We start from the raw sequence: 10,094 nt of genomic DNA on the forward strand, positions 1-10,094 counted from the left end.
TTCACCTTCCCTTTAAATTCTCCCGAACATTTCTTAACACTCCCTAAATACCTCCTTTGTATAACCTAAAAACTCCCTGTTTTGAGGAGGTAAAAAAAACCTCCCTGTTCCATGTAGTAAAAAAACTCCTACAAGGAGGACCACTAGAGGACAGGCGAAAAAGAACCTCTATGGAGTATATGGGAGGAAAAAAAGTTTAGAGTGTACGGTACTGGCTGGGTCCTCTCGGGAGGCACTTGGAAGACAAACACTGCAACCTTAAAATTAAGAGCGAGAGCCCAGGTCGACACCAAGCCGCCGTTGTAACATACCTAAAACAAGCCAGGCAGCACCTGCAAGACGCAGACATCCGCGAGCTGTCTCCAAGTGAGGCGTCAGAAAAACTCCCTACAACACCGTTCGGCGTCATACGCCCACCGTCGGCTCGACTTCGACCCGAAAAGCGGTGGGGGAGAGCGTGCCCACCTTGTTTACCAGCGAACCTGACGGAGCTCCAGTGGAAGGTGGAAGCAGGTGCCATGGCAACCCGAGACCGGCTAGCCAAGTGGCGCATCACGCGCGACTGGTGGTGCACCTTCTGCGGGCAACCTGAGACATCGGAGCACGTCTTCACTCAGTGCAGAGTTGCCAAGGCCTTCTGGAAACGGATGTCGTGGACCACGAACCTGCACCTGCCGCTGAGCTCCAAGTGCGACGAAGAGACAAGTGCACGAGCGCGTGGGAAACTACGCCTCCTGTACACGGCGCTGGGACGGCAAGAGCTCTGGCAAAACAGGTGCTTCGTCGACTCCTTCCGCGGAAAGCGCGCACCACTCTTGCAAATGGTGAGCAATGTGAGTGCCAAGGCTAAACTTTTCCTTGAAACCCAGCTTGAACTCACAACAAAGAATCCTTCGAGGAGTCGTGGCGCTTCCCCGGTGTCGTGTTGGTGCGAGGAACGCATCTTGTTGTGCGCGGTATGCGTGTCGGCGATCAACCGTGAACAAATGTGCGCGACGAACCGTGAATGTGTTATGCATGTGCGCGAGGAAAAAACAACACTGTGGAATGGTGTTCGTGCGTGTGTGAAAGACACAATGTGCCTCTGGGGGATGGGACGTTTTAGTGTAGCCAAACTATAGGCTGTCACGCGAATTCCCCCTGGATGTATCGCTGTAAATAGTCATTTCATGTAGCGGGGGCAGTACAGCCCTCTCGGTGCAACATGGACGCTTAAAGAGGTGCTAATATCACCCGCTTGGTCCCATAGTCATCAACCATCATGTACATATGTCATGAATAAATTATTCTGAAAGGAGCTCCCAGGGCGAGACGCGGGTATTGCACTGCGCTCGTGTTGACCCCTGCCACTACCCCAAACTGGGGCAGATGGAGCATGCAATTTTTGGTAGTGGGGGACTGCGTTCTCGCTATCCCCCTTCCTAATCAAGTCCAAAATCAGATCATTGCACACGTCTCTCTGCGTTGGTGACACCTTCCCTCTGTACGATGGTAATCGTGAGAACTCGCCCCGCTGAACGTACTGATTAAACTGATTACTGATTATCCAACATGATTATCTGAGTACTGAATATCCAACACCGTCTTCGCTTCATTTTTTTAAACGCCTTGTGTTTTGTTGCTGATGAGCTGTTATTTACTTTCAGCTAGTGCATTCTTCTTTCCGGATTATAACAATGCCTCCTCCACATTGTGGTCACCAATGTTGCTCTTACCGATTGAACACGATAGGCCGGTTTAGTATCCCCGACTTCTTCCTTCTCAGCTTTCCAGGCACCATAAGATGACGAAAAACGGCCAAGTCTACTAATAAGAAAGAAGAGTAGTATTTACATTATATAACTAAGAATGTCCATGACATCTGATAATCCTCGACTTCCTTCTTCAGACCAAGGCTGCCCCCTTGGTCCGTCCTTCTCTTCATCTGGGTTATCTCTATGTATCCGCGACAACTTAAAATGCAACAACCGGCATGCCTGAAAGAATCCTCAGTACCACATACGTTCATAACTTGGTCTGAGCTGACACCCCTGTATAACTGATGTTTTTGAGGTAGGTTTGAAGGCAACAGCTTGGAATCATAGGTTCATAAGCTAAGAACAAGCTATGTGCAATATGGTGTGAAGAATGTGAGCAGGAAACCTGTGTTTACTAACCACATTTGCCACCTTACACATCAAAGGCAGTGCAAACAAACATTAAAAATGGAAACTGAACGTCCTAAAATATTAGAAATAATTGGTGGCAGGACAAGTACAGCTGAACAAACAAAATCAATGAGTGACACAAAACAAACAGGTGCCTAAAATGTACCATTGGAGAGTAACACAAGACAAACAGCTGCCAACAATGTACACCCGGCCAATTTTTTACCAATATCACCGGAGCGTCGACTGTTCGGTCGATCAGCGCCTCGCGATGTAGTGATACGGCAAACTCGGCGAGAGTAGCCGCATGCGCAGTATAAGCAAAGGCCGCTGCTGCCATCGTTTGCTAGGCTGTTCCAATAGCACACGGCCGCCCCATTTTTATTATTCGCTTATCACACTGCTTGCCATACTCGAAATTTTTCAAGACCGGGCACGTGGCGCCAACAGAAACCAGAGTAATCAGCATTGCCAAACGCAAAGTTCCTTCAGCGCAAGGTTTGTTCGGCAATGCTAATTACTCTGTTTTCAGTTGGTGCCACGTGCCCGGTCTCGAAAACTTTCTGGTATGGCAGGCAGTGTGATAAGCAAATCACAAAAATATGGGGCGGCCGTCTGCTCTTGGAACAGCCTAGCAGACGATGGCAGCAGCGGCCTTCGCTTAGTGCACATGCGGCTACTCTCGCCGAGTTTGCCGTATCACTCCATCACGAGGGGCTGATCGACCGAACAGTCGACGCTCCGGTGATATTGGTAAAAAATTGGGCGGGTGTACAATTTGATAGATTTTAAGTATTCAGGGAACTGCTGTCTAAGGGCTATCAGGCACAAAGCTAATCACTTTTAGCTAACATAAAATAAAGTTCTTTTTCGCGAAACTGGTTGTCTCACAAAATACACACCCTTATGCACCAAACCAGTACTTTGTAATAGATAGCTCCAGTCTAGGCATGCTCAGAAAACATGTAACTATGCGGTGGTACCCAATTATTTGATATGCATCAAAAATTTTTGTGCATGCCTCCACAACTCTCTGGCTGTCTGCTAGGGGCACATGGTGGACACTGTAAGAACTGATGTGAAAATTGTGAAAATGGTATCGGACGAGCAGCATTTAAGGGGCCATTTCAGCAGTTCTTTTCACTAAAAAACTCAATGGCGAGAAGTGTAACAGTGTTAATATGTCAGCATTCTTTGGTAAGTCTGCCCGCAAAGTCTGCCCTTATTGAAAAAAAAAAGTGCACTACGTAATACATGCTAAGTAAACACATAATCAGACAAACATGCGTAATTATGATAGACTCGTACCTTCAGACTCGTTAAGAATAAAAAGCGTGACGTAATGTATAATTGGGTATTTAAAAAAGGCTTTGGAACCCCACATTTTGTTGTCACACTGCCTATATTTCCCCTTATTAGATGTCTTTCTAGCAATGCGTTTGTGCTTAGTGAAGCCGGTTTTACAGGGCTGGATTTAAATAGCTCATTGGGATTTGTTTGCTAACGCATGAGACAAATACAGAGAAACTTAGTGGGTTGGCCTAGATACAGGAAGCGCCAATTAATATTACACAATACAGGTCCACTGTTGACATGTCGACCTTTTGGGTACAGCTTGAAGCACATCGGCAATGAAAGCAATACAGCTGCTCGTCATCTAGAACAGTCAACGTCACGCATGGCACCTGCCCACTGAATACCTCCATCCCACACACACAAAAAAAGAAGCGTTCACAAAAGATAACAATGCTGCGCACCACTTTTTCAGGAGTTACGAAGCACAGCACGATATTTGGCTGTCCACAACTGCCGGTAAGATGCTCACCCACCAACAGTTGCTTGGCAGAGCTTTCACATTACATTCCAATTCCCGGACAGAAAGCATACAGCAGTCAAATTACATGCCTGAAGCGACAGAAACTGGAACGACACAGCGGCTCCCACCGCAGGCATGCCACCGCAGCCGAAGGCCTCGTAGCACGCAAGTTAACGCAAGCCGCAGTTTCGCAAAAAGCTACTAATACATTGTTATTAGAAACTTTACGCAGTTTAAAAAGGAAACAAAAGCATATTGAAAACTGGAAAATTGTGCAATATATTCGAATTAAACAAGCGTGTTTGCTACAATACGAAAAAGAGCGGCCGCCGGCGTCGGCATTATCTTTTAATTTAGGCAGTACTACACCCTATTTTTCGTCTTAAAGGCATTGTTACAGGCATTATTGAACGTATTCAACCAGTGGGAACATTGTATGCTTGATTAGCCTGAGATGATAAGCTTTGTTGCTTGCAGAGCGGATACACGAACACAGTGCCACTCCGCCTTGGTCGGTACGAAAACCAAAAGATAAGCGGCGATGCGTTTGGGCATACGAAACATGGTCGCTCAGGCGTCGAGCACACCGTAATGCGTAGATAAAAATCAAAAAAGAAACGAACACATCAAGTCACGCAGTAAATCCTCTGACGATGAAATGGAAGATCACAGGTTCGGAAAGTTGAGCTGGGAATCTCGCACGGTTTCTCAGAACCTCACAATACAACGGCTTATGAAGCACACGGCACACTTTCATCACAGTCACCACCACCCACCCAACCCAGAGAGGGGTTATGTGGTAGCACAGCTCAGCGAAACTTTACGGCGCAGCAGCTAGCACAGTGTAGCACAGCTTGTTAATCGCACCCAGTGCGCGACATTTTTTTTTTTTTTTTTTTTTGCTCAGCGGATCGGCTAGGCTAGAGCGTGACTTCGCAATGAATGCGGGCATGGATTCGAAAATTTTTCGACGCCTAACGTAATCATCTCAAAAGCGCACATGTTCTCGTTTACAGTTTAGAAGTTTTACAGGTAGATCGTAAAATGTATTTGGAGCAGCTCTGTTGCTTCCACTGCCACTGCAAAGCGTTGTTACGACTCGGCCAGCGCCGCCGTACTGTCCCGCGTATCTCCTTGGCTGTGCGGCGAAGCCACTGCGTGCGCCTTCGAAAACAGGCGCCACCATGTCGGTGACAAGTTGCGACAAGCCGCGTCAGACGCTTCGTTTTCGGCGCATTTCAATACTTCGGCAGTTGCCGGCGAGGCTCGTCTCCACGCTCTTCAAGGACACAGAGGCCCCGCGAACTCAGCGGAGTCCTCCTCTCTCCCCTCTCCCGGACTTAACGTGCGCCGAGGCTATCAACGGCTTACGAACTCTGGAAAGAGCGTTGTGTGTGTCTGTGACGTTCGTGGCGTGTTACAGCTTGTTGCGTTTTGACCGTTACCGCTTTTGGGTATAAATAGACCCCCGCAAGCGTTGTAAACCATTCCTATTTGAGCAGCGAATAGGTCTCCTGCGCTGGAGTTTTGGCGACATGCAGCGCCCCTAGCGGTTAACGCCTCTGGGTAGTACAAAAGCAGACGACCCTCGCCGCCCTCCGTGTGTTTTCAATTACAAGCCAGAGTGAAAGTTGGTTGTGGCGCTTTTTGGCGTGTTTAAATGACTGCATTGTGCATACTGTATGAAATAGTCCTTAAAGGGATACTGAAGCACTTTTTACAAAAAAAGAGCTTTTGCTCCCATTTTATCATTTTTCATACGGCGAACTCGAAAATCAAGTCAAAACTTGGCATAAACTATTAAAAAGCACTTAATTTTGGCAAAAATGAACAACGGGTGCCTAGGGGCATGTGGCGAACCTCACCGCCGTTCATGATTGGTCAAGTCTTCGTGACGTCGTCGTGAGGACCCTCGGAGGAGGCGGAGCATGAAACGCGTTCCCAGCGGGTCGTCGCGGTAGAAAACGCTGTATTTGCATTTGTTTAATTGATCCCACGATGGCCAGTCCGAGTAGTGAGTTTATCGTACACCCGTACTGTTAGAGCCTCTCGCCCGTGCACGAGCGGCGACGGCGACAAGTGCCGGCGACGAACAACACTTCCGAGGAATACGTGTCCCAACCGGCAACGTTCACCCGCCTGGGAAACAGCTGAGTCGCCAAGCCATCGGCCAACTGCCGAGTTGCCCGACCGCGCTGTCATACTACGCCGACGGCGAAACAAACACGTCGGCCGATGGAAAGACGCCGTAGTGTGACTGGTTCGCCGACCGAAGAAGCCAACAAAATCGGTCACCCGGCCGGTCGCCCGACGCGTCGTCGGGAATCGACCGAGAAGCGAAAACTGCTCCCCGACAACATCCGTGCCGCAATGAATGCGGCTCTATTTTGATAGTTTCTGGAGTGTAATAAACTCAGTAAGGTCCACGAAGCCCATGCAACTCAACACTAGCGCTAATGCAATCCGTATTTTGGCTTTCGACGCTTCGGTTGTGCTCTTCGGCGCCGCCGCTACACCGGAGCTGCAAGCTGTAAATGGTGTGCGATCGGCTCGCCTGTAGAAAATGTAAGGTCAGTTTCGTGCAGAAGAAGAGTTACGTAGGGTAATTTGGGTAATAAGGCATCAATATCGGCCAAGGTTTTTCATGTGAAACGTAAAACCAAAGTCCGACAAGCTCTATCCACGCAGTGGGAAATCGCAGTCGCAGCCGCGCACACACATTTTTGCGAGCGTTTTCGCGAAGCAGCGGAGTTGATGGCGATAAGCTATTGTGGGGGCTTCGGGGAACCTTGCTGTGCAAGCGCTATTTAAGAATTTTCAGTTTACCAGCCAGGAATTCTGTAAACCAGCTAGTAAACACCGACGTATGACACGGAAGGATGGGCCTCCATCTATTACCTAGGCTATTTTGCACCGTGTTGCCATTTGTGCGGTGGCGCAGTGCTCTCGCGCGTCGCGCCCGTGCGCTCCACTTCGCGGGTTCAATTCCCGCCGAAGTCTTGTTTTTTTTTTTTTTTTTTTTTTTTTAGGGGGTATGATTTGCGTATGCAATTTGTGAATCATTTTCTGCGCTGATTTTGAGAAGCAACCACCTTTTCAATGGAAAATTTCCTTCGAAACATGCAAGTGGCGTCTTGAGCCACAACAATTAATTTCCCTTTTCTCGCACCGTGTTTCTCGAAAATGCGGTACCATGGTGCAAAGTAAGGCCTTCTTTATTAGAGGAGGTTAAATTTCTGCTGACATACGCACTAATTTATATGCAAATTTTAAGTGCTACAGAGGTCTTTTCACCGGGGGTTCATCCATAACATCCGTATTATTACTGCCGCGGCACCAGCGCACAGCTCTTTTTTCTTTGTCCGTGATCCAACAAGAATGAGTACATACAGTACAAGCAGCGCACACGCCAGTACGCACCAACGGCTTCAGTCGTGCAGCGGCGACACGATACTCCAATTTTGATTACAGAGAGCCGCTCCTCACATGTTTTTTGCGACGTCACCACTGATGTTCCAGATTTTAGAGCCGATATCCCGCCGCTGGGGCTTTTGTAACTGCAGTGGCGTCGTCACTTAGTTCAGCATGAGCTATATTGAAATGCTTTGGTCAGTAGTGGTCCCTTCTGAGGCACTCATATCACGATAAGCATGTTTTCATAACAGGTGTTCATGCGCGCACTGCGTTACAATGACCGACGAAGAAGATTGCTGCTGTTGCCAGGAGATACAGGAGGTTCGAGAGAGGCAAAGGCACCCCAGGTGCGCCCCAACCACCAGAAAACTAAAAAAATGTGTGCCTCAACAGGGCTGTGCTGGAGGTTGCACTTCGACAGAATGGCATCCCGATACTGCCTAGAAGCAGCCTGTCTGGGAATGTCTGGAACACAACACACTCGCCTTTGTTGGCTTGAAGTGTTCCCTCTTTACAGTAGCAACCCACTGAGCAGCGAGTTTCGGCTCCCGCGGGAAGCTGTGAAAGACCACTTTATCGCGGCCATAGGTGCTGTTGCAACCGAATGCCGAGCTGAACCTCGGCATGGTTACTCCGCTTCCTCGGCACGATTGTGAAGCAGTACAACGCAGCACTGAAAAAGTGTCCACTACTAGTTGCTAAATAAAAACAAAACACAGCACGGGACCCACGAAAGCTAACGCTGGCGGACGGCACGCTGAGAAAGGCAGCAGCAGGGGCCGAACACTTGCCGCGGTGGCCGATCGCTCCTCACGACGACGTCACCACGACCCCTTTCACTCTCGTGCGGTCCTCCTCCCCTGCGCTCCGCGCGTCGCGGGGGCGTGGCGATGGCGCTTGTTTATTCGCCTATTACGCCGCTATTTCAACCAAAAAAAAAGAAAAAGACCTCGTAGGTTAGGTGTTTAAGGTCAACGCTTCCGAATTTCTGTGTATTCAGCAAATTGAAAACTGCCTCAGTTTCCCTTTAAGTGCGAACTGGGAATGTATGCTGCAAGAGCGTAATTAAGTGAAGCGAGAGCAAACAAGAAAAGCGAGCGGCCTCTTATTCGCCCGACCACTTTGTTTTACGGCCACTAATTTCGGAATCGCAAAACAGATTTCACGCTTCTGACGGTCGCGGCATTTTGTCACTGAGACACGCAACAAAACGGCAAGCTAACGCTGCACCATGTATTCGTAACGGCGACGCAAACGAGCACTGTTAATGAAAGTGCACGCATAATGTGCAGGTACGCAAAAGAGCGGCGCACCGCAGCAGGCGAGCCTGCGGTCCGCCGGACTCGCTGGCTTTTTAAAGCGCGATCATCGCCGATTGCGTCACTCTTCTTGGCTGTTTTTGAGAAGTCTTTGTCACCTAGAGTAGTAGTTTAAATTAGAAATTTCACTTAAAATTTCACTTCGTACGATCATCGATCGGTGAACCTGCGAGTAGACGCCGTCACGGTCCCGGCACTTTCGTCGGCGCTGTAAACGTGTTTAACGCTGCAAAGCTTTTTCCCCTAATGCCAAGTTGATCGCTGAAATAGATCGCACGCGTCGGGGATGAGCTGGTGACCACGTCGCAGAATAATCGGGAGCGTCGAGCTCATTTTGCTTCTGTCAACACGGGATCACGGGATCCTATGGGGCAGGCGCAGCTTTGTACTACCCGGAAGTACTTCCCGGAAGCCGCTTGCGCAGCGCCCCCTGGGCAGCGCAGGAGGCCTATCGATGCTGTCGCTCTGCTCGAGTCCTGTAATGTAACCTCGCCCGTCGGGGCATTGTTCTTTGGTTTCGGCTCACCTCTCGCTATGAAGTAAGCAGTTACGTTAGCCTATCAGCTCTGGACATCTTCCCGGCTGCAGTCGGCCTTCCCGGTCGCAACTGGTTGGCAGCGGTCGGATGGCAACTTCGTAACACCTGAAGCCAGCGGTGCGAGACCCAACACCACGGACGTCAAGGAGGCTTCGGACTCCGCAGAATTCACGGCGGTCAAGGGTGAGTGCGGGACTTTTCTTCACTGAGTTTTACCAGGCTTCTGAGGATAGCTGGTAGGGCGTGTGTTTTTGTCGCGTGGGTTATTCGCGCAAAACATTTTTGGAGCAGTGGGAAAGCAGTACTCTAGACCGGCCATGAATTTGAAAGCGTTGAAAAAACCGCAGTTGTTGGAACTTGAAAAATAGTTGCGCTTGAATGTTACGGACGCGCTGAGAAAGCCAGAGCTGATACAGGCTATATACTCGCTGTCGGCGCTGACGATGAGGAGAGCTGTCGGAATGCATTGAGCGGATCAATGGCAGGGAGACCGCGAAACGTCAGGCCGCAGGGGCGGAGGCAGAGGCTGAGCGCCAGCGTGAGGAGTTCGAGAGGCAGAAACGAGAGCAGGAACGCGAGGAAAGAAAGCGAGTACGGGAGCTCGAGAGGCAGAAACGAGAGCAGGAACGCGAGGAAAGAAAGCGAGTACGGGAGCTCGAAAGGCAGAAACAAGAACAGGAGCGCGAGGAAAGAAAGCAAGTACAGGAGCTCGAGTGGCAGAAACAAGAACAGGAACGCAAGGAAATAATACGCGATCTGGAACTCAAACACAAGGAAAAGATGCGATGGTGCGACCTCGAGCTCGAGCGCCTTGAACAGGAAAGAAGGGAGCTTGAGGGAGAGAGACTCCAACGGGAGAA

The 10,094-nt window shown here is 49.5% G+C and overlaps 1 non-coding gene across 1 annotated transcript; it reads left to right on the plus strand.

Annotated features, from left to right (window-relative positions):
- The first annotated feature begins 1,263 nt into the window (after nt 1-1,263).
- Nucleotides 1,264-1,419, plus strand: LOC144171242 (U1 spliceosomal RNA). The gene has a single exon (XR_013322912.1). It is a non-coding gene; the product is annotated as a U1 spliceosomal RNA (small nuclear RNA).
- Nucleotides 1,420-10,094: the final 8,675 nt, after the last annotated feature.

Source organism: Haemaphysalis longicornis, unplaced genomic scaffold (genome assembly GCF_048455015.1).
Source record: "Haemaphysalis longicornis isolate Haplotype H1 unplaced genomic scaffold, Haemaphysalis longicornis Haplotype H1 scaffold_2, whole genome shotgun sequence".
NCBI lineage: Eukaryota > Metazoa > Arthropoda > Arachnida > Ixodida > Ixodidae > Haemaphysalis > Haemaphysalis longicornis.